Source organism: Anabrus simplex, chromosome 1 (genome assembly GCF_040414725.1).
Source record: "Anabrus simplex isolate iqAnaSimp1 chromosome 1, ASM4041472v1, whole genome shotgun sequence".
Taxonomy (NCBI): Eukaryota; Metazoa; Arthropoda; class Insecta; order Orthoptera; family Tettigoniidae; genus Anabrus; species Anabrus simplex.
Window position 1 is genome coordinate 125801977 of NC_090265.1, and position 24550 is coordinate 125826526.

Consider the following 24550-nt stretch of genomic DNA (forward strand, 5'->3'; position numbering starts at 1 on the left):
ACATTGATGGAATCTTATGAGACTGATGTGATAGGAGTGGAATCGTGGTTGAGAGAAGGGGTGGGTAATAGAGAAGTATTTCCAGAAGGGTACACAGTCTATCGTAGAGACCGAGGAGATAAAAAGGGAGGGGGGGTATTTATTCTGGTGAAGGAAACTTATTGTTCACGTGAATGGTTTACCAATGAAAGGGATGAAATATTAGGGATAAAATTAGTTTGTCATAATATGAAGGAGGTGGGAATTATAGGAACATACAGGCCAGGAAGAGAGGAAAGAGACATGGAAATATTTGAGAAAATAATAGATTATACTCATAAAAACAATAATAATGATATGGTAATAATTGGAGGAGATCTAAATTTGCCTGAAGTTGAATGGAATGGAGCTGCAAGTGAAGCCCATGAACAGAAACTGGCAAATAAGCTAATTTGGGAGGGAGGATTTACACAAGTAGTACAAGAACCGACTCGTCTCAATAACTTACTAGATGTATTCTTGGTTAAACCATGGGAAATTGTTGATAAAACTGAGGTAATTGAAGGAATAGGTGACCATAAGGCTTTAATAATGGATGTAGGACTCGTACCAAAAAGGCTTAATAAGAGGGTTACACAAGACAAGAAATTGTACAGAAAAACTAAAGTTGATGAATTTGGAACTTACCTTAAATCACAATTCAGTTGTTGGATAAGTTAAGGGAGTAATGTGGATACACTTTGGGCTAAATTTAAAGGAGTCATTTGGGAAGGAGAGAAGAGATTTGTACCTGTTAAGAAGGGTAAAATGACCTCAGACCGTGTTTATTATACAAGGAAAATAAGAAAATTAAAAAGAAAATGTAGAATAGTAAACAGGAACATCAAAGAGGTTGGGGAGTGTAGAGAAACTAGAAAACAGCTAATGAGGGAACTGAATAGAGTGAAAAAGGAAGCAAAAGAGAATTATATGAATCGCATACTTCAAGAGGGTAATGACCACAGAGGGAAATGGAAAAAGCTGTATTCATTTATCAGGAATCAAAAAGGAAAAGGAATCCAAATTCCTACAATAGTGGGAGAAGGGGTTTAACACTATTTAACAGATACTGAAAAAGCAAACCTATTTAGTAGGGAATTCAGAGATTCAGTAGATGATTGTCAAGAGTTGGAAACCGAAACAGGAGATAGAGAGGGAGAGACACAGAGGGAAACAAGAAGCTTCTCATTCACAGATGAAGATATTTTCAGAGAAATCCAACTGCTTCAGCAAGGAAAAGCAGCAGGAAGTGATCAAATTACTGGGGAGGTATTAAAGACAATGGGGTGGTACCTAGTGCCTTATTTAAAATTACTCTCTGACTATGTCATAAATAATAGTGTAATACCAAAGGAATGGAAGGAATGTATAATAATACCAATTTATAAAGGAAAGGGTGATACCGAGCTCGATAGCTGCAGTCGCTTAAGTGCGGCTAGTATCCAGTATTCGGGAGATAGTAGGTTCGAACCCCACTGTCGGCAGTCCTGAAAATGGTTTTCCGTGGTTCCCATTTTCACACCAGGCAAATGCTGGGGCTGTACCTTACTTAAGGCCACGGCCGCAAAAAAAAAAAAAAAAAAAAAAAAAAAAAAAAAAAAAAAAAAAAAAAAAAAAAGTGGAGGGGTTATGACAGGAAACCAGAGAACTACAGACCAATCAGCCTGACCAGTATAGTTTGTAAAATACTGGAGAGTTTAATATCAAAGTATATCATAGGGATATGTGATGATAAAAATTGGTTCATGAGGAGCCAATATGGATTTAGAAAGAAATTTTCTTGTGAGGCACAACTGGTGGGATTTCAGCAGGACATATCAGATCAATTGGATTCAGGAGGTCAGTTAGATTGCATAGCCATAGATCTTTCCAAAGCCTTTGAGAGAGTGGAACACGGAATATTATTAAAGAAATTGGAGGGAATAGGATTGGACGGAAGGGTTACTCGTTGGATAAAAACATTTCTAAATTCAAGGGTTCAGAAAGTCAAAGTAGGAAATAATGTATCGCAGGAAGAGAAAGTTTGGAAGGGAATTCCACAGGGTAGTATAATCGGTCCGTTACTTTTCTTAATATACGCAAATGATTTAGGGAACAATATAATGGTTCGTGTTTGTGGGTTACTGTAGTCACGTCCTAGTTCGTGAACCATGGGCAATGGCTGAGTGGCCTAGTAAGTGCTCCTGAGAGTGGGGATACCAGTTGCTATGGAATGGGAGTGGGCATCTCGGACATATTCTGAGTCTTGGCCCTCCTTGTGCTCAGGCGGCTAGGACTATACACTTCACCGGTGGTCCATAACCCGTTAGAGGAGAGATCCTCACTTGGACTATGTGCAAGTAGGGTAGCATCCTGCTTCATGAATTTACCGAGCTCAGAACATTTTAAGCAAGCCTCGGACCTATGGGAGTAATGGAGTCCCACTCCCATTTGACAGGCGAGGGACTCCTTGGAAACAACTTGGCGAACGAAATGGAATTCGATGGGGAGCTATCAATATTAATGGGGCTTATGGAAGGTAGAACTGGCTGAGTCAGCTAAGAGGATGCATCTGGATGTGCTAGGAGTAAGTGATATTCGGGTAAGGGGAGATGAGGAAGAGATAGGAGATTATAACGTGTACTTGACGGGTGTTAGAAAGGGAAGGGCAGAGTCTGGGGTAGGGCTGTTTATCAGGAATACCATTGCACGCAACATAGTTTCTGTTAGGCACGTAAATGAGCGAATGATGTGGGTAGATTTGTCAGTTGGAGGAATTAGGACAAGAACTGTGTCCATGTATTCACCATGTGAGGGTGCAGATGAGGATGACGTTGACAAGTTTTATGAAGCATTGAGTGACATCGTGGTCAGGGTCAACAGCAAGGATAGAGTAGTGCTAATGGGCGATTTCAATGCGAGAGTTGGGAATAGAACTGAAGGATATGAAAGGGTGATTGGTAAATGTGGAGAAGATATGGAAGCTAATGGGAATGGGAAGCGTTTTTGGGACTTCTGTGCTAGTATGGGTTTAGCTGTTAAAAATACATTCTTCAAGCATAAGGCTATTCACCGCTACACATGGGAGGCTAGGGGTACCAGATCCATAATAGACTATATCTTAACAGACTTTAAATTCAGGAAATCTGTTAGGAATGTACGAGTTTTTCGCTGATTTTTCGATGATACAGACCACTATCTGATCAGTAGTCAACTAAGTATCTCTAGGCCTTTCATAAGTGCTATGCAAGTAAATTGATGTCAGTAGGTAAAAAATTCAACAGAATTGAATGTCAGATTGGTGATACAAAGCTAGAACAGGTCGATAATTTCAAGTATTTAGGTTGTGTGTTCTCCCAGGATGGTAATATAGTAAGTGAGATTGAATCAAGGTGTAGTAAAGCTAATGCAGTGAGCTCTCAGTTGCGATCAGCAGTTTTCTGTAAGAAGGAAGTCAGCTCCCAGACGAAACTATCTTTACATCAATCTGTTTTCAGACCAACATTGCTTTACGGGAGTGAAAGCTGGGTGGACTCAGGATATCTTATTCATAAGTTAGAAGTAACAGATATGAAAGTAGCAAGAATGATTGCTGGTACAAACAGGTGGGAACAATGGCAGGAGGGTACTTGGGATGAGAATATAAAGGCTAATTTAGGAATTAACTCTATGGATGAAGCTGTACGCATAAACCGGCTTCGGTGGTGGGGTCATGTGAGGCGAATGGAGGAGGATAGGTTACCTAGGAGAATAATGGACTCTGTTGTGGAGGGTTAGAGAAGTAAGGGTAGACCAAGGCGACGATGGTTAGACTCAGTTTCCAGCGATTTAAAGATAAGAGGTATGGAACTAAATGAGGCCACAACACTAGTTGCAAATCGAGGATTGTGGCGACGTTTAGTAAATTCTCAGAGGCTTGCAGACTGAACGCTGAAAGGCATAACAGTCTATAATGATAATGTATGTATGTACACTGACTGACAGAGCAAATGCAACACCAAGAAGGAGTGGTCAGAACTTTATGCCAATTGCAGGGTAGACTGACGTCACTGAGGTATGCTCATGATGTGAAATGCACCGCTGTGCTGCGCACGTAGCGAACGATAAATGGGACACGGCGTTGGCGAATGGCCCACTTCGTACCGTGATTTCTCAGCCGACAGTCATTGTAGAACGTGTTGTCGTGTGCCACAGGACACGTGTATAGCTAAGAATGCCAGGCCGCCGTCAACGGAGGCATTTCCAGCAGACAGACGACTTTACGAGGGGTATGGTGATCGGGCTGAGAAGGGCAGGTTGGTCGCTTCGTCAAATCGCAGCCGATACCCATAGGGATGTGTCCACGGTGCAGCGCCTGTGGCGAAGATGGTTGGCGCAGGGACATGTGGCACGTGCGAGGGGTCCAGGCGCAGCCCGAGTGACGTCAGCACGCGAGGATCGGCGCTTCCGCCGCCAAGCGGTGGCAGCCCCGCACGCCACGTCAACCGCCATTCTTCAGCATGTGCAAGACACCCTGGCTGTTCCAATATCGACCAGAACAATTTCCCGTCGATTGGTTGAAGGAGGCCTGCACTCCCGGCGTCCGCTCAGAAGACTACCATTGACTCCACAGCATAGACGTGCACGCCTGGCATGGTGCCGGGCTAGAGCGACTTGGATGAGGGAATGGCGGAACGTCGTGTTCTCCGATGAGTCACGCTTCTGTTCTGTCAGTGATAGTCACCGCAGACGAGTGTGGCGTCGGCGTGGAGAAAGGTCAAATCCGGCAGTAACTGTGGAGCTCCCTACCGCTAGACAACGCGGCATCATGGTTTGGGGCGCTATTGCGTATGATTCCACGTCACCTCTAGTGCGTATTCAAGGCACGTTAAATGCCCACCGCTACGTGCAGCATGTGCTGCGGCCGGTGGCACTCCCGTACCTTCAGGGGCTGCCCAATGCTCTGTTTCAGCAGGATAATGCCCGCCCACATACTGCTCGCATCTCCCAACAGGCTCTACGAGGTGTACAGATGCTTCCGTGGCCAGCGTACTCTCCGGATCTCGCACCAATCGAACACGTGTGGGATCTCATTGGACGCCGTTTGCAAACTCTGCCCCAGCCTCGTACGGACGACCAACTGTGGCAAATGGTTGACAGAGAATGGAGAACCATCCCTCAGGACACCATCCGCACTCTTATTGACTCTGTACCTCGACGTGTTTCTGCGTGCATCGCCGCTCGCGGTGGTTCTCCATCCTACTGAGTCAATGCCGTGCGCATTGTGTAACCTGCATATCGGTTTGAAATAAACATCAATTATTCGTCCGTGCCGTCTCTGTTTTTTTCCCAACTTTCATCCCTTTCGAACCACTCCTTCTTAGTGTTGCATTTGCTCTGTCAGTCAGTGTATGTATGTATGTATGTATGTATGTATGTATGTATGTATGTATGTATGTATGTATGTATGTATGTATGTATGTATGTATGTATAACATCAAAAATAAGATTGTATGCAGATGACATAATTGTTTATAGGGAAATAAATAACATTGAGGATTGTTCAGAATTACAAAGGGACCTTGAAAGTATGCAACAATGGGTTGAAGAAAATAATATGAAGGTTAATGGAGGCAAATCAACTGTTACAACTTTTACAAACAGGAGCTTTAAAACTGAATATGAATATACTTTGGATGAGGTAGTTATCCTAAAAGATGGCAAGTGCAAATACTTAGGTGTGAGATTTGAATGTAATTTGCACTGGTAGAGTCATGTTGATGACATTGTTGGGAAAGCATACAGATCATTACATGCCATAATGAGGCTACTTAAAGGATGCAATAAAGAATTAAAAAAAAAAAAAGTTACTTAAGTATGGTTCGTCCATTATTGGAATATGCAAACAGTGTGTGGGATCCTCACCAAGAATACCTAATAAAAGAAATAGATAGTGTGCAGAGGAAAGCAGCAAGATTTGTAACAGGGGATTTCAGGAGAAAGAGTAGTGTATCAGAAATGTTAAAGGAACTTGGGTGGGAAACTTTAAGTAAGAGAAGGGAGAAAACTAGACTTATAGGATTATATAGAGCCTATACAGGAGAAGAAGCAAGGGGAGATATCTGTGAGAGGCTTCAGTTGGAAAATAATTATATCGGCAGGACAGACCACAAATATAAAATTAGAAGGAATTTTAGCAGAAGCGATTGGGGTAAATTTTCATTCATTGGGAAGGGTGTGAAGGAGTGGAACAGTTTGCCAGGGGTAGTGTTTGATCCTTTTCCAAAATCTGTACAGATATTCAAGAAGAGAGTAAACAGCAACAGAGAAAATAAATTAAGTGTTAGAGGGCATTTGACCAGTGCAAGTTATTGTAAATAAAAAAATGTGTGTGAATAAATTAATTCCATCCCCTGGTCTAAGGAGTTTGGACAGCTAAAGTAGAGGACTGCCTGTAGGGGTGAAGTACAGTGGGGACTTCGAGGGCCCTGGGACCGCTACGGTAGCTGTGAAGGCTCTTCAGGAACTCTGAAAAGTGGTGGCAAAAGGGGCTTTGGTTAAGACGCAGCAGGTCGTTATGCTACTTAGGTTCCAGAATGGGTAAAAAAAAAAAAAAAAAAAAAAAAAAAAATTAATAATAATAATAATAATAATAAGTAAATAAATGCAATGTAAAGTTTAATCTTATACCAGTTGTATAGTATCATTTGTAAGTAGTACAGGAGATATTATAAGTAGAATTTTGTAAACAATATAAATTTATTAAGGATGAGCTGTGTGTTTAATAGAAAAATTGTTAGCGTAAATTGTATAATATTATATTATAGGAAAATTTTCTTCTGTTGTTAATTTAATATTTAGTGCTTGACAATGATGTATTTTAGTGTACCATTTGCCACCGAGGTATACACCTCATTTGCAAATAAAGAGATTTTGATTTGATTTGAACCCCTAAATATTCTCATAAACATTTTAAGAGATCCATAACTTTTCTTAAGAACCTCGTCAGTATGATTACCCCAATGAAGATCGTTTCTTATATTAAGACCTAGGTAATTACATTGTTCTCCATGAGATATTATCACCTCATCAACACAGTAATTATAACTGAGAGGACTTTTCTTCTTCATGAAACTTGCAACTTGGCTTTTCATCCCATTTACCATTCTACCATTATCTGCTGTCCGTCTCATATCATTGTCTGGGTCCCCCTGAAGTTGCTCACATTCCTGCAACTCATTTACTACTCTATACAGTAGAACATCATCCACAAATAACCTTATCTGTCATTCCAGTTCTTTACTCATATCATTTATATACACTGCCCGACAAAAAAATTGAAGCATCCGGAAGAAATGGTTGGATGTGAATGTAACTTCGTACGCGAACACACCATCAGCGGGTATGGAAATGATTACAGTTGTAATTCTCTGTGACAGGTAGAATGGCCATCAGAGTGCATTAGTGTTGTTCGTGTTTAGTGTTGTTACCAGACCTGGTAGTGTATATAAGGGGTGTGAACAGCATCATATGTTGGGTGAACACTGCATGGAGATGCCACTTACTCATGTGTGACAGCGTTATCAACACCTGATATTCTTTCAAAGGGGCATCATTGTGGATCTCCATTGGTCGGCTTTTCAAATTGTGCTAAATTCAGATTTGTGTGGCATTCAGATGTGACATTGGCCCGGTATTGCACTGCATAGGAATGTGAGGGCAGGCATACTCGTCACACTATCTTCCATTACAATAACACAGTTTCCTATACGTGGTAGGTACCGTCGGCGGCGGGTCTCTCTTATATGGATCTCCTGTGGGTGAGGGCAGTAGAACAACACCCATGGTATCCCCTGCCTCTCGCAAGAGGTGACTAAAAGGGGTCTCAGGGGCTCATAACTTGAGAACATGGTTTGGTGACCACGAGGCCATTAACTGAATCCTGGCATTGCTTTCACTTACTTGTGTCAAGCTCTTCGCTTTCATATATCCTATCCTACCTCCCTTGGTCAACTCTTGTTCTTTTCCGACCCCGACGGTATTAGGTTATGAGGCCTAAGGAGTCTTTCATTTTCACGCCTGTCATGTCCCTTGTTTTCCTTTGGCCGATACCTTCATTTTTCGCAGAATTGAAATCGATGAATTTATTATAATTCTTGACTTTGTACTTCACAATAATTTTTTCACCCTTAACCAAAAAATATACAGTCAAAAAGGACTATAAATGGAAGCTCCGGCTTCAGGTATTTTGGCCAACATCTACCTTGACCACTTAGAACAAAGCAAAATCGTAAAGAAAATACAAGATTTAGAACTATGGGTTTATTATATCGATAACATGTTCATCATTGTATATCAATGCCTAAACAATAGAATAAATGTTCTGCAATTTCTTAACTCCTTGGATCAAAACATAAAATTTACAGTAGATAACAAAATCAGTCATTCCATTAATTTTTTAGACGTTACCATTATACGAAAAGATTTCTTTTACCAAATTTACAGAAAGCCAACATTTTCACCTAACATAATTAAAAATAACTTACTACACCAAAACACCCCAAAACAAGCAACTTACTATAGCTTGATGCATCGAGCATTTAAATTTCCCCTTTCATGCAAAGAATTACATAACTACAGTATATACAGAACATGGCAAAATTTAATGGGTTCCAACATCGAAATGGTCAATAAAATTATAAGAAATAAACAAATTTCAAAGTTAATTCTGGAAAAACAAAAAGTCCAAATTTGCTATGTTCACGTATAGTAATCCCAATGTATGTCAAATATCCAATCTGTTTAATAAAACACGATTTCAAAACTTCCTTTTCAACTCTCAATACCAATCAAGGCAAGTTTCTAAATTACAACAGTGTCATTTCTAACAAAGATCAATACTCTGGATCCAGGATTTACAAACTCACCTGTGCCCAGTATAAAGTTGCATATGTTGGACTGACAGGAAGGAGTTTTTTAACCAGATCAGGTCAGGTACATGCTGCTACCATATGCGACAGACCTGCGACTGTCTGGCCAAGAATTGGGCAGCTGTTACCAAACCTGAAAATTAAGGGAGAACCAATGGCTATGGGCAGCGGAGTTCACCCTTAAGGGGCTTGTTGAAGCCATTGTGTAGGAAATGACACATAAATTCAACTGGAAGCTGCTGCCTCGCAGATGTGGCAGGGGACTGCTAAAGGCTAAGGGAGACAACCCTGCCAGAAAATCTTCTCTAACGTTAGACCTAGCAAGTCAGTTGAAGAGTAACTGCAATTGCTTTCAACAATTATACGAGCCTCGGATGCAAACAAAGAACTCGAAGTAGACAACAGCACCTGCAGACCCACGCCAGGTATGATGGCTTACAGCCTGATGATAGGCCAACTCTTGCGATTGTGCAACAACCCCGGAGAAGACAACACACCCGAATAAGAACAATCAATGTACTAAGTTTGACTGGGAAATGGAGAGAAGGCAAATATCAATCCTTGGACTGAGTGAAACTAAATGGAAAGGTAAAGGAAAGAAAGAGTTGAGGAAAAACTATAACCTCTACTAGAATGGTAACAACAGAGAGATGAGAAATGGAGTAGGATTGATATTGTCTAAAGAGTTAGATGGTATTACAGAAATCCAGTAAATCAGTGAGAGGATAATAAAGGCAACAGTTCACCTTGAAAAAGAGAAGCTGACACTGGTGCAACTGTATGCCCCTAAGACGGGTTGCAATCAAGATGAAAAGAACAAATTTCTCGAAGACCTAGAAGAGATCATCAGTGAAGAGAGTACAGTCATCATCGGGGACCTCAACGCACAGCTCGGGACAGACAGGAATGGCTATGAGAAGGTGATGGGACCACATGGCTATGGGAGAAGGAATTCGGAAGGCAAACATCTCCTAGACTTCTGCATAAGAAACTGTTTGGTAGTAAAATACAGTTGGTTCAACAAAAGAGTCAGTCACAAGATTACCCGTTACAGCTAGGATGGAAAGAGCAAGACGGTCAGTGATTATGTCATTACAGATAAAGAAAGAATAGACTTGTGACTGATGTCAAGGTGATTCCAAGTGAGAACCTCAATAGCGACCACCAGTTATTAGTAGCAGATCTGAAGGACATTAATGTACCAAAGGTAACAACTAGGAAATTACCTAAGATTAAGGTGTGGGAAATATAACAGATTGGAAAAAGGACCGACTATCAGGATCGTGTAAGAGGACAACTGCCTACGGAAGAAGTGGAGAGTGGTGAGGTAGAGTGGACAAGATTTAAAAATACCTTAATAAAAGAAGCAATAGAGGTTTGCGGGAAGACAAGTGCGAGACTAAGGGAAAAAGAAAGACCTTGGTGGAATGAGAGAGAAAGATCCTCAATAAAGGAAAGGAACATGGCACAAAAAGAATGAGATAGAGAGAAATCTAAGCCAGAACAGGTAAGGGATGAGGGGAAAATCAGAGATCACAAGCAAGTTTACCAGTACAAGAATTTGAGAGTTAAGAGTAGTAGAAGAGGAGAAGATAAATTGCAGGGAGAAATTTACTGAAAAACTGAAGGAAGACAGCAGAGGCAATGTGAAACTATTGTTCAGAGTGATCAAAAACAAAAGGAATTCATTTGAAATCATCAAAGCAATTGAGGATCCTAATGGAAACCTGACCAGGAAATGAGGACATCAGAGAGGTTCTGAGGAATCATTTTGATCACCTATTGAACAGGACAGAAGCAGATCAGAGAACAAAAGAACCAGCTGTTGAAACCTGCACAGTGGTACCTCCCATTACATGGGCAGAAACAGAAGCAGTCCTTAAGAAGATGCCGTAAGGGAAATCCCCATGAATCAATGAAGTTGGCACGGACATGATTAAAGCAGCAGGAGTCCAGGGTTTACAGTGGCTACACAGAGTGCTCAGTGCAGTTTGGATAGATGGCAAGATGCCTACTGATTGGAGCAAGGGTGTCATTATCCCCTTTTTTAAGAAAGGAAATCGCCAAAAATGCTCCAACTACTGGGGAATAACACTCCTTTCTCATGGGCTTAAGATTCTTGAGAAAATCTTAGAGAGCAGATTGCGAGTCATCTTAGAGCCACAGTTTGAAGAGGAACAGTATGGCTTCAGGCCTAACAGGTCCACAACAGACCTAATCTTCAGTGTCTGTATGTTAATGGAAAAATATTGGGAAAAAGACAAAGATCTGTGTATAGTTTTCCTTGACATTGAGAAGACATATGACAGCATTGCAAGAGAGAAGATATGGGAATGCCTGAGAAAAAGGAATGTGACAGAGGGACTGGTGAGGAAAGTTCAGATGCTGTATGAGAACTGTACCAGGTGTGTGTGATTGGGTGACGGAGATTCATCCTGGTTTAAGACCGAAAGTGGAGTCCAGCAAGGCAGTGCACTATCCCTGTTATTGTTTTTCACCATCATGGATGACATAATGAAGAACATCAAGAAAACCTCCTGTGAACTAAATGCAATGGCCTTTGCTGATGATGTTATGATCTGGGGAGAAACTGAGGAACAAGTACAGTCGAGACTCAATGAATGGAAAGTTAAGTTCCAGGAGTTCAGTCTCAAAATAAGCGAACTCAAAACAATAGTGATGGCAATAAACATAGAGGGACGACTAACAAACATTATGCTAGGAAACCATCCACTAGAAAGTGTGGAAAGCTTTACATACCTCGGCAGTGTAATATCTCGAGATACACTAGCCACAAAGGAGGTGGCAAATAGAGTGCAGAAGAACTCTCACTTTTACCAGCAAGTACGAACACTCCTCTGGGATCCCAAAGTACCAACAAATTCAAAGCTGGTGATGTTCAATCAGTACTTCAATCAGTCCACTGGATGGACATCCTAAAGATGGACATTGCAGATCGGGGTAGGACACTGGAGGACATCATTAACAACAGAACGTATCTCAATAAGATAGAATGGAAGAGGTTCGCCAACATTACCCAAGAAACTGTAACTGTAAAATGATGATGATGATGATGTTTAGAACACTTCAGTGCAAACAAACCTCATAAATTTTCAGCCATGAGTGTTCGCATGAAAAAAACAGGACATGCCTGCACATCCATCGAAAAGGATTTAACCATCTTAAAGAGAATTTGAAAAGGTAGACTGATGAAAGAGTTCAAAAACATGTACATTATTATTGACCAGTTTCTCAATCGTGATCATAATTTAAATGACACTATAGAGGCTAAAAATCCTCTTTATGATCAAATTCCATGTTTGTTTAAAATATTGGAAATAAAAGAGAACATATTTCAAACCGATAATAAATCTTTACCTTTAACAGTTTCGCCCACCGATAGACCTCCCCACCCCTCCTCAGCTCACACTTCTCTGCGCAGCGTACACAGATACAACACGAGGTGAGCAGTGTTGACCACTGCCAGTCGAATAGGATGCATTACAGAGAGAGTCGGCAAACAAAGAAGCAAGGGGGTGAGTGAAAATTATTTTGCCTATCTCCTCCATTCATATTTTATTTTCAAGTCTCTATAACTTACTTATTTCCCCTTTTTCATTACAAACTTTCAATACATCAATTGTTACCTCATTACGGAGCAAATAAGGTCCAAGTTTTTGCTGAAAGAACAATCTTGGGAAGTCCCCTCTTCCAATCAGTGCAACAGAAGGCAGCCCGATTTTAACATATTTTAAACACCAGAAGGCAACGAGGGAGACAATAGTCAGATCACTGACCACAACAACAGTATATTATAAATGCACATTTGAACTTTTATATTAATGAACTTCTATAAAATATGAAAATTATGTTTTGGGTGTTTTCATAAGTTGTAATGCATGTTATTCATAAATGTTTTTTTACAGACAGAGCAACCGTTGTTAGTTCAATAACTTCTACCAGTGGCATACAAATGTATTATGAGCCTAAGATTTTGTTAGCAATCTTAGATATAGGAAAGCAGTTGAAGATGCCTATGAAAGTTGGGTGAAACATGTCCCGCAGTTAGACATTGTAATATTATATATGTAATTAATAAAAATCACATTAAGTATTGAAAAGGTGGACTCTCGAGACATTCTTTCATAAAAACAGTAAACATATCAGAACACCAAACTCAAAGAACAGATAACCAGTACTCTAGCTATCACTCCCTAAAAACCAAACCTGCAGTTCCAAGTATTGCTGAGTACATCCCTCGTAAAAATCAAGGACCCTAGTGGAAAGTTTCATATAGTTTGAGCTATCCTTGATAATGGTTCTCAGAGTAATTTCATTTCAAAAAAGATTGTTCAACAACATTGTTTGAAAAGATGTAAAACCCACACAACATTACTAGCTTTCGGAGATCTCTTTTCACATTCGGATGCAACAGTAAACATAGAAATACATTCTAATGTGAATGAGTATAGCCTAAATATATATCGTGTAGGTCTTCCTAAAATTATGGGTTACATGCCTGCTTCATACATTAATTGTGAAAACTGGAATATACCAAAAGATATTTCATTAGCAGATCCAGGATTTTATTAACCTCAGGTTACTGATCTTCCCATCGGAGCGCCAGTATTCATGCTTCTTCTGAAGATGGAATGCAAAAATCGTCCAGGCAACTATCCAATTTTACAAAACACACATCTTAGTTTGATACTTAGTGGTAGTTATCAACCAACACCACAAAAGGATTTAATAAATTCTCAATCATTCTTCCTTTGCAAATGACCTCACGCTTGACAATCAAATCCAGAAGTTTTGGAGCATCGAAGAAATAGATCATGTTGTTTATTCACCCCAAGAAAAAGAATGTGAAAGACATTTTCAGGAGAATATCAAACAAGACAGATATGGAAGTTATACAGTAAGTCTTCCCCTGAAAAATGAACACGAAAAGCTTGGTAATTCAAGGGAAATGGCACTCCAAACTTCTCACTTATTGGAAAGAAGACTTCTAAGAGACAAGCACTTAGACCTACATTAAGAATACATTGATTTCATGGGAGAATATGAAATACTTGGACACAGGAAGGAAGATTGCTCTCATTCTGCTTTGTGCAAAATGAAAAGTAGTCCCACTAAAACAAATCACACTACCATGTTTAGAACTACATGGAGCTTTATTGCTAGCAAGACGTATAAAGAAAATGCTTACCAGTCTGTTTTGACTATTGAAAGTGTTCATATGTGGACAGATTCGATGGTTGTATTAAATTGGCTTGCTTCCTCCCACGAAGTGAAAAACATTTGTTGCCAATCACATGGCAGAAATTCAATTCATAACTTCCTTAAAAGCATGGTATCATGTACCGTCTAAAGATAATCCGGCAGATCTCATTTCTTGAGGGTACGAAGCTTCATCATTAATCAGTTGTGAACTCTGGTGGCATGGACTTGATTGGTTGAAAGATGATCCCACCACATGTCCATGTGATAAGGATACCACTTCATTAAAAACCTTAGCTGAACAAAGAAACATCACACTGCCCATAACTATTCCTTACAATGATAAATTTATCCAGAAGAGTCTCAGACTTATTAAGACTCCAACATGAAATTGGATATTGTTTACAATTTATGTATCAAACCATGCAATTTTGACACATTGTCTCCCAAAGAACTAGACATAGCATTAAAAAATGTATTAAGGTAATACAATCAGTCCCTTTCGTACGCTAAGGAATTCGAGGAACTGAAGTAGTACAAATTGAGCTCCAGGAGCAACATTCAAAACCTTAATCCTATTTGTAATCAAGATGATTGTATTCATGTTGATGGAAGACTTATCAGTGCTCCTCTGTCCTATGAAGCGAGACATAAGATCATTCTACCTGCTCATCATCACTTAACAAAACTGGTAATAATGAATGAACACAAACTTCTACTACATGCTAGTAATCACCTTCTAGTGCATAAAATGCAGAACAACTCACGGAAAATTTACCCAAAGAATGGGTCACACCCTCTCGTACTTTCACGTAGGTCTAGATTATGCTGGCCCTTTTGTAGTAAATAGTGGCAACAAGTGAAGTAAGACTTATTACAAGTCTTATATAGCATTATTTGTTTACATCTTGAAACAATAATAGATGTTACTACGAGTGCTTTCTTGGCAGCCCTGCATCATTTTACATCACGAAGAGGATATACAGCAACAATGCAACTAACTTTTTTGGAGCTAATAGAGAAATTCAAAGACTTAAGAAAAAGTTATCATATTAAAAAATTAATGAATGCTACCGCTGCAGTGGGACTAACATGGCACTTCATTCCACCATCTACACCTCATTACGGAAAGAAGCTGCCATAAAATCTGTGAAATATCATATCAGACGAGTAATGGGAACGAGTTCACTTACATTTGAAGAGCTGACTATTTTAGTTTCTCAAATGGAAGGATGTCTTAAGTCCAGACCCCTTATTAAAGGTAATGATGACTCATTAGATCCTCCATATCTTTCACCTGCTTATTTCTCGGGCCGATGACCTTCGATGTTAGGCCCCTTAAAACAACAAGCATCAGCTTATTTCTTGATCGAAGAACCCCTCACATCCCTTCAAACTTGATAATGGATCAGAACCAATTAATATAATCTGTAGATGGCAATACCTACAACAACTGAAGCAACATTTCTGGCGGAGATGGACGAAGGTTTATCTAAACACTTTGCAACAACGTCACAAGTGGACCAGAAGTTCTCCTAATCCATGCCCTAGAACTGTGGTTCTCATCAAAGATGACAATCTACCACCACTCTGCTGGAAATACAGAGTAATTGAAGCAGTTCATCCTGGTATTAACAAAAGAGTGCGTGTAGCAACACCCTGATCTAACTCTGGTATCTTAAAATGACCAATTCATAAACTGTGTGTTCTCTCAGTAGAAGAATAATTCATATGACCCAGTGCTGGACTTGAAGAAACTACAATTCAAGAATTGTTCATTTTCTTTAAGGTATTCAATTTATTTTTCTTCTTATTGCCTTCTTTGTCAACTGACAATTAATTGATATTATCATGTTATTCATTTATACATATTTCTAATTGCACTTAATTATTCACTTAAATCTTCTTCTAAAGGCCAGATAGCCTTTGGTGGGCGGTATGTTCATGATTTATAATTCTAAGATTCCAGTGCTAGTGCTGATATTAGTAATTTATTATTCACTGCTCTCTTACAGCATATTAATTGGCAACATGCCAATTGTTATCTTGGTTGTACATAGCAGTGAGATAATTATTATAATAAACACACCTTATTTTGATGATAATTACAATGTTCCTTCTTTTTCATGCCTACAGTATCTATACATATCCTTCCATTGCCCTCTGAAATTCATATGACTGCTAAATTCAATTTCCCAGTAAGCTCCTTCAGTCTCTCCTTACTCCCACAACCATTCCTGACTCAATTTTTTCTAATCTGCACCTCCTTCTTAATTTCTTTATTTGCCTTGTATAATATAATGGGTTATTACCATTTCTTATTACTTATAAAGGTACATGTCTGTTTTCACACTCCTCAACAATCACTTTAAATCCATCCCATAGGCTGTTTACATTTTTATTTACCATTTCCCATTGATTATAATTTTTTTAAAATTTCCCCACCCCTCTCTTATCAACCATATGGTATTGCTAGTCCTACTTTCACCACATTCCTTTCTATCACAATTTTTTTAACCATGACAAAAACAGCTTTGTGATCACTTTCACCATCTATCACTTCTGTTTCTCTATAGAGCTCATCTGGTTTTATCAGCACTATGTCTAGAATATTTTTCCCTCTAGTTGGATCTGTCTCACTGTGATTCTGCTGTCCTTTCCATATTAACTTTTTCACTGTTTGTTGGTCATGCTTTTAAGAGTATGTATTTCTCCAGTGTATGGCAACTGTACTTCACTTAACCCAAGGTTGTCCAGTGTGTGTTTCTCCATCACTTTAACCACTTTAGCTTCTCTTTCTCAAGATACTAATATTCCAGAAACCTCTTTTCATTTTCTATTTTATGCCAAAATTAGTTTTACTTCAGTTTTTGTAATAGTGCTGTTTAAGATTGTGCAAGTTATTAGCCCATAGCAACCCAGTATTGGTGGTGGGGCTGTTACTTACAGCTTCCAAGCCTGCTGTTTTCTGTATTGGTTGTCTCCCTTAGATTTTGAAGATCCCACTTCACCACAAGGCAATGGTTTCACATATATATTTAACTCCAAGAGAGAAGGGATGTCTCGTTTGCCAGCTTTACTGTTCTGAAGGTCTCCTCCTCTGCCAGACTTAACCGTGGCCCTTTTAGCCATCACTTTTCAGAGTTCCTGTTGGGCCATCGTAGGTACCATAGGAGTCACAGGGCTCACAAGGTCCCCCCTGTACATCATCCCCATATACAATTCCCTACTTTATAACATTGTCTATCTCCCACGACATGCAGACAGATTTTGTGCATTTTATGGTTAATTTTGACAGTTGGTTTTTCTAATAGTCGTTATATTACATGCGTCTGTCGAGAAGTGTGGAAATTATTCTCAGTGTAATTTGTGCCAGTTTTTTTAGATTTTCTAAAAGTTTATTATGTTCTACTCCCTGTTTCATCTGGATTTTTCTTTAACAATTTTGACTATTTACCATATGTCTTTTATTTCATTATACGAATGTATGTACTGATGGGTGAAATTGCTTATAGCCAGCTCTGAGAAGTGGGATATACACTGCATAACAAAAAACTGAAGCACCCAGAAGAAATGGTCCGATGTCGATGTAACTTCGTATACGTACACACCATCGGCGAGTATGTAAATTATTAGAGTTGCGATTCTCTGTGACAGAACAGCCACTGGAGTGTATTTGTGTTGTTTGTTTAGTGTTGTTACCAGGCTTGGTAGGATATATAAGGAGCATAGACAGCATCAGATGTTGAGTGATCTCTGTGAAGGACACGGAGATGCCACGTACTCGTGTGATACAGTGTTGTCAGCACCTGTCAGAGTTTGAAAGGGGCCTCCTTGTGGGTCTCCATTTGGCCGGCTGGTTGAATTGTGCAATATCCAGATTTGTGAGGCATTCGGATGTGACAGTGGCCCAGTGTTGGATTACATGGGAACATAAAGGCAGGCATACTTATCGTCAAGATTTTGGTCAACCACGTTTGACCATCCCAAGGGATGATTGCCATATTGTGCACCAAGCACATCGTAACCCCTTCATATTTGTGCCTGCCATCCGAGAACAAGTAATAGACTCCCTGCAACATTCTGTGTCATCCCACACCATTGGTCGGAGACTAGCAGCACCAAGACTAGGGAATTAACATCCCTTGTGTTGGCTGCTGTTAACACAACACAAACGGTTGCTTTTGGAGTGGTGTTGTGACCAGGAAGCATGGACTGCTAATGAATGGCGTCACATTGTGTTCAGCGATAAATCGTGGTCTGGATGTCTTTTGTTACAATTTGTTTTACGTCACACTGCCACAGATAGGTCTTATGGTGATGATGGGATGGGAAAAGCCTAGAAGTGGGAAGGAAGCGGCCGTGGCCTTAAGATACAGCCCCAGCATTTGCCTTGTGTGAAAATGGGAAACCATGGAAAACCATCTTGAGGGCTGCCGACAGTGGGGATCAAACCCACTATCTTCTGCATGCAAGCTCGCAGCTGCGCACCCCTAACCGTACGGCCACCTCGCCCAGTGGTCCAGATGTTGAGGTACTCCTGCGCCCAGATCTGTCTCCGATAGAACGTGTGGAACCAGCTTGAACGTCACCTCCATCCCAGTGCCAGTATCCAGAATATCAAGGATCATTTACAACAGTTGTGGGCCAGCTTGCCTTAGGAGAGGATACAACAGCTTTATGACACCCTTCCCAAACGAATCAGTGCATGCATCCAGGCCAGAGAGGATCCACCGTCATACTGATAAGTGGGCTCGTGCTGCCAAGTTCTTTGTAAATTTGACTCGATTTTGTAATTACTGAAATAACTTCACATACCCTCTCAACACGTGACATTTCATTTCGTTTCCTCCTCCCTTTCTGGGTGCTACGATTTTTTGTTAGGCAGTGCAAATAGAAATCTATATATATAAAATAAGAGTTTTGTCTGTACATTGCTCAGAATTTGAAAATGATGGTATTTCTGAATCGGTCATGTGCATAGCAACAAGGAAATTCAATTTTTACTTTTCCGTAATTTCTGTCTGTCTGTATACGCATCACGAGAAAACGGTTGAAGAGAATTTAATGAAAATCGGTATGTGAAGTCGGGGGATGAGCCACTGCAATCTAGGCTATGAATAATTTTACTCATGCTAAGTGAAATGGTAGTATAGGGGAAGGCCTAAAATGTAATTCTCAAATATTTTTATTATTAGTGGTCTTATCGATAAATACTACATAACCAAAGCTATATAGAATTAAATTTCCGACCATTTATGTCTTGTACATTTTTACCATACTGGCTTTGATAACACAGATATTCATGAATTTGTATTTTTGTTGCCAAGTCCATATCAACGTCGAGCCACGAGAAAATGGGTAAACAGAATTTAATAAAAGTCGGTATATGGAGTCGGGGAATACGAAACTACAGTCTAAGTTGTAAATAATTTTATTCACCCTAGATGAAATTGTAGTTCAGGGGAAGGCGCCTAAAATTTAATTTTTAAATACGGTACCTATTATTGGTCCTATCGAAAAGTACTACATAACAAAAGTTATAGAGAACACAATTTCCTACTATTTATGTTTTATTCAGTTTTACCCAGAGTCAGAAGAAAACTAAATGTTAAGGCCTACAATATTGAAAGTGCATAACATTGATTAACAATAACATTACATTGACCATTGTTTATTGTGATGTTCTTTGTCTCTTATGCTGCCACTCAACTCAGATAGGTGGGATTACTGCTGCGTACCGAGTATAACAGCCTGGCCGAATTTGGCGGGAAATAGCTGGGGAGTTGCAAAACTTTCTTCTTTAGCATGCCATTCCTCTGGTTCATACATTTTCTGATACTGTCGGTACGTAGCAGACTGGTTCATCATAGTATTCCTGCTATTCGACCCCTACTCTAGCGTGCTGGTTTGAATGAGCAGTGTGCATACAGAGGCTCACGTAGTAGTAGTAGTAGTAGTAGTATGATCTGGTCTAGAATTAGGCCTATTCCAAATTATAGCACCACAATTCACTAAATAACTCAAAATTCAATCATGGAAAGAGTCGTTTCTTAAAAAAATCTTCTTCCTCTTCACTTTTATTAAATTCTACATTCATTGTTTCTCCTCTGGCTTGGAGGAAAAATTTACCCTCAAGTCAGATAGATTTTTCTGCCGCCAGTGTAGTGAATTGAGATTTTCTGACTCATCGGGTACTCCTAGGAAACAGATTAGTAAAAGGGCATATTTTTGCCCAGGGAGTCTCCACCATTCGACACCCCCGCCCGGCCGAAATAAGACGAAGTGTGTTCACGGATCACGGCTGTCTGCGGCTTGGTCATTCCAGCTCTGGAACTTTGGACTGTTAAATCAGCAGCGTAGTACTGTTCGTTAAAAGTGAGAAAATGTGTAGTTTTTAATTTGACAGAGTATTTTGTATGAAAGCATTGCTTTTAATTGCGCCATTCCTACTGACGTCATTGTAATGACCTATGCTAATTTCAGTTGGGAAAACTACTAAGACGGTCTTTCTGAGGATGTAAAAAGGCAGGTGGAGAGTGAGTGCGTGCCATTACAATGAAAACTCCCCAACCTGATTGTGACTGATGGTAGGCAAGGGAGCTTACCATTACAATGAAAATTCCCTAACCCAGTCTTCATATGAGAAAAGACGTTTGGTGACTTCCCCGTCGCGTTTCTAGGGTAACATTAAGTGCTATGCAATTTAATACAATCTTGCCCACAATGTGTACACAACCTAATCTAGAATTCTGTATACAATGTAGAATTCCGTAGCGAAGCACGGGTACATCAGCTAGTTAAGCATAAATTTACAATGATGATGTTCAGAATCTAAAAATGGACGTTACTATGGTATTGTTCAAAGCAAGATACAACACGCAACCCTACACCACATCCTTTTGTCTTCCATCTTTGTCTGCGAACAAACTACACACACACACACGTGCGCGCGTGCGCGCGCGCACAAAGCGTTCTTATCAGTAGCAGGTACCATGGAGGGGAAGTGCCAAGCAGTCAGTCATACAGGGTTTTGATGGATGGTATGTGGAATCTTTGAATGGGTTAATTGGTGAGAGTAGAATGGAAGTCTGCAATAGGTGGTTTCTTTCCTGTTTTGATGAGATACAAATTGTAGGCATTCAAAAGAATGAAGTCGTTTAAATGGAAACCAAGTTTCTTGTACCATTTTATACTTTTCCTCCTACTGTCTAGCTTGCTAATCATCATGTCAGTCTTGTCTGCAGGATCCGTGTTGTCTTAATGTAGTACGGTCTTAGACTTGAATATTGGTCGTTTCATCTTCCTATCCTTTTTTCCAGTCTCAGTAATTTCATCATCATACATTGTAGTTAGCAGTCTTACTTCTCTACGATCCATCCACTTCACTGCCATTATATTTCCAGTGTGATATGGTTCAGTCTTCCCTCGTTTCAATTTCTTGAGCAGTGGAGACATTCCCTTCCTGTTCTGCTTCACTGTGCCACAGGCATTTGTCTTATTTTCATGCAGTTAATGAAACAGAGAAGGGCTGGAATACCAGTTACCCACAAATGGCCCTTTCCAAGGCATGGTTCCAATAGCAGAGTTACTTGTCATCAAGATCTGTTCCTTTCACAACGTTCACAATAAAATGTAAAATGAAGCCAGTTTCTACATCACAAATGACAAACAGCTTTACTTCAAATCTGTGTCATTTGCTTGGAATGTATTGCTTGAATGCTAGCCTTCCTCTGAAAGCTACCAGGGATTAATCGGTACAGAGGTTTTGGAAGGGCCACTGTATACTTTTGAAAGTATTCCTAAAATGATCTATTATAGCTCTCAGTTTGTATAGTTTGTCATTTTTGACTGTAGGGGTAGGCTTGGAAAAATGAAGCATGTTGAGAAGAATTAGATATCTGTCTCTTATCATAATCTGAGAAAATATAAGGGTGTGAAGCAGGGCGTTTGTGGACCAATATTCTGAAATTGAAAGTTTTTTCAGTCTTGTAAAGAACATTCTGAGTCTAAAAAGCACATCCATTTCATTCACATTCATATCACTCCACTTCTGAAGTCTACTGTTAAAAAAATTAGGTAAACTATCAAGACCTTCATGTAATATTCATTGGTAGCCTCCACAATAACCTGGACCAGTGCAGAACTGAACAAACACAAAAAGAAATCTATTTCCAGAGAATCATCATGTAATGATCATCACATGTTTGACACATATAACACAATTTCTTTCTTTTCCTTTTGTCCTTCATCTTTGTGAACAAACTACACACACACAAGAAGCGTTTTTCTTCTTTTTGTCAGTAGCAGCTACCATGGAGGGGAAGTGCCGAGCAGTCAGTCGTACAGGTTAGTCCTGAGATGTTGATGATCTTCCTACCTTAAGTTTGATGGATGGTGCATGGAATCTTTGAGCGTGCTGGTTGATAAGAGCAGAATGGAAGTCTGCAATAGGTGATTTCTTTCTTGTTTTGGTGAGATAGAAGTTTTAAGCATTCAAAAGAATGGAAACAGTACTGATGAATGCATTTTATCAACTAAAAACTGTTCAGTTTCATCATTGCCAAAGCATCTCCTCTTTCACAGCACAGCCATTTTTGTTGTGTTCGGAAACACAGAAGATGTATATTTCATCATTGCTAGGAAACAAAATCCTTACGTAAATATATGGGAAAAGTAAACTATCGCTCCTTTAGAACTTCCTTGATTTTCTGGCATGCCATTTGAACTGCTCAGGCGCTGCTCATATTTTTATGAGCTTAGCAAATTGAGCACTGCACAAAAACAAATTTACGAGTTTAGCACAGGCGGCTCGTCATCGCACAACATATTTACATATTTGATTGGGTTAAAAAAGGATTGGTGCAAGGATATTACCCTAGCAAAAGTTTCCTCATAATTAGTTCGCCATGCCTGATATCCTGATTTGTTAGTACTTTCAGGGACTTTATTTTTAACGCTGGTCCCACCGTCTAGGGTAGCAAGCCTGCATCTTACTCGGAGGTCTCGGTTTCAATACCTGGGTATATAAGGTATGTTTACCTGCACCTGAGGTCTGACTCAAGGTTCACTCAGCCTATGTTGGGAGCTGCCTGATGGTAAAATATTGGCATTGTCTAATAAGCTAAAAATAACAACCAACAGGATTCAACACACTGAGCAGGGGCGGTGCGTGGTATTGTTGCAGGGTTGCACAACTCCCAATAATTTTGCACATCATTTGTCGTCTTTTTCTCCTAATGTTTTAGTTTAATAAACCTCACATGTATTCGAAAACATGTTAAAATCAACTATCTTCGGTCGTTCGCTGTACTAATGCTTCGTAACTTGCTGGGTGATTTCTTTTTTACGCCATACCAACCCAGCCATAATATTACCAACATCTTGCTTCAATGAAAAACTGGACGGCAAATTTTCAATTCAAGTGAGGCAAAAGTAACTGTGCCAGGCTGAGTGGCTCAGACGGTTGAGGCGCTGGCCTTCTGACCCCAACGTGACAGGTTCGATTCTGGCTCAGTCTGGTGGTATTTGAAGGTGCTCAAATACGTCATCCTCGTGTCAGTAGATTTACTGGCATGTAAAAGAACCTCGGCATCTCCGAAAACTGTAAGCTATAAGCTGTAAGCTATAAAAATGTGACACTGAAAATGTTGGTGCAACACCCAGCTTCAGATACCACCAGCTGCCACTGACACTGAGTACTCATAAGCTTGTAATCTGCAAGCCTTCGGACCAAGCAGCAGTCGTTTGGTAGTCCAAGGTTCATCATGGCTGTAGTGTCATAGGATTTGTTTGTTTGTTTGTTTGTTTGTTTGTTTGTTTGTTTGTTTGTTTGTTTGTTTGTTTGTTTGTTTGTTTGTTTGTTTGTTTGTTTGTTTGTTTACATTTAACATGAGAAATAAGCTTGTGTACATTTCTATCACATTACTACAAATATTTCACAGGATTGCAAAGTGCACGTAAGAAAGGCGCAAATACCATATCTACAAATACTGTATCTACAGCACTGTTCTTCTTTACATTTGCCTCCATTTCTTTCTCTCCTCATTCATATGTATAAACATGCATTCATAAATATTGTTCAGACTGAACTTGATTTACTACTTAAGTGGGCGAGTTGGCCGTGTGGTTAGAGGCGCGCGGCTGTGAGCTTGCATCTGGGAGGTAGTGGGTTCGAATCCCACTGTCGGCAACCCTGAAGATGGTTTTCCATGGTTTCCCATTTTCACACCAGGCAAATGCTGAGTCTGTACCTTAATTAAGGCCACGGCCGCTTCCTTCCAACTCCTAGGCCTTTCCTATCCCATCGTCGCCATAAGACCTATCTGTGTCGGTGCGACGTAAAGCCACTAGCAAAAAAACAAAGTACTACTTTTCCCTGTATCTTTAACAATCTCTGATTGGCAGTACTGCAGAAATGCTAG

At 39.9% G+C, this 24550-nt stretch overlaps 1 protein-coding gene across 2 annotated transcripts in view; it reads left to right on the forward strand.

Annotated features, from left to right (window-relative positions):
* LOC136884544 (E3 ubiquitin-protein ligase MARCHF8) overlaps positions 1-24550 on the forward strand; it is a 92572-nt gene that overhangs the window by 65824 nt on the left and 2198 nt on the right. The window lies entirely within an intron of this gene.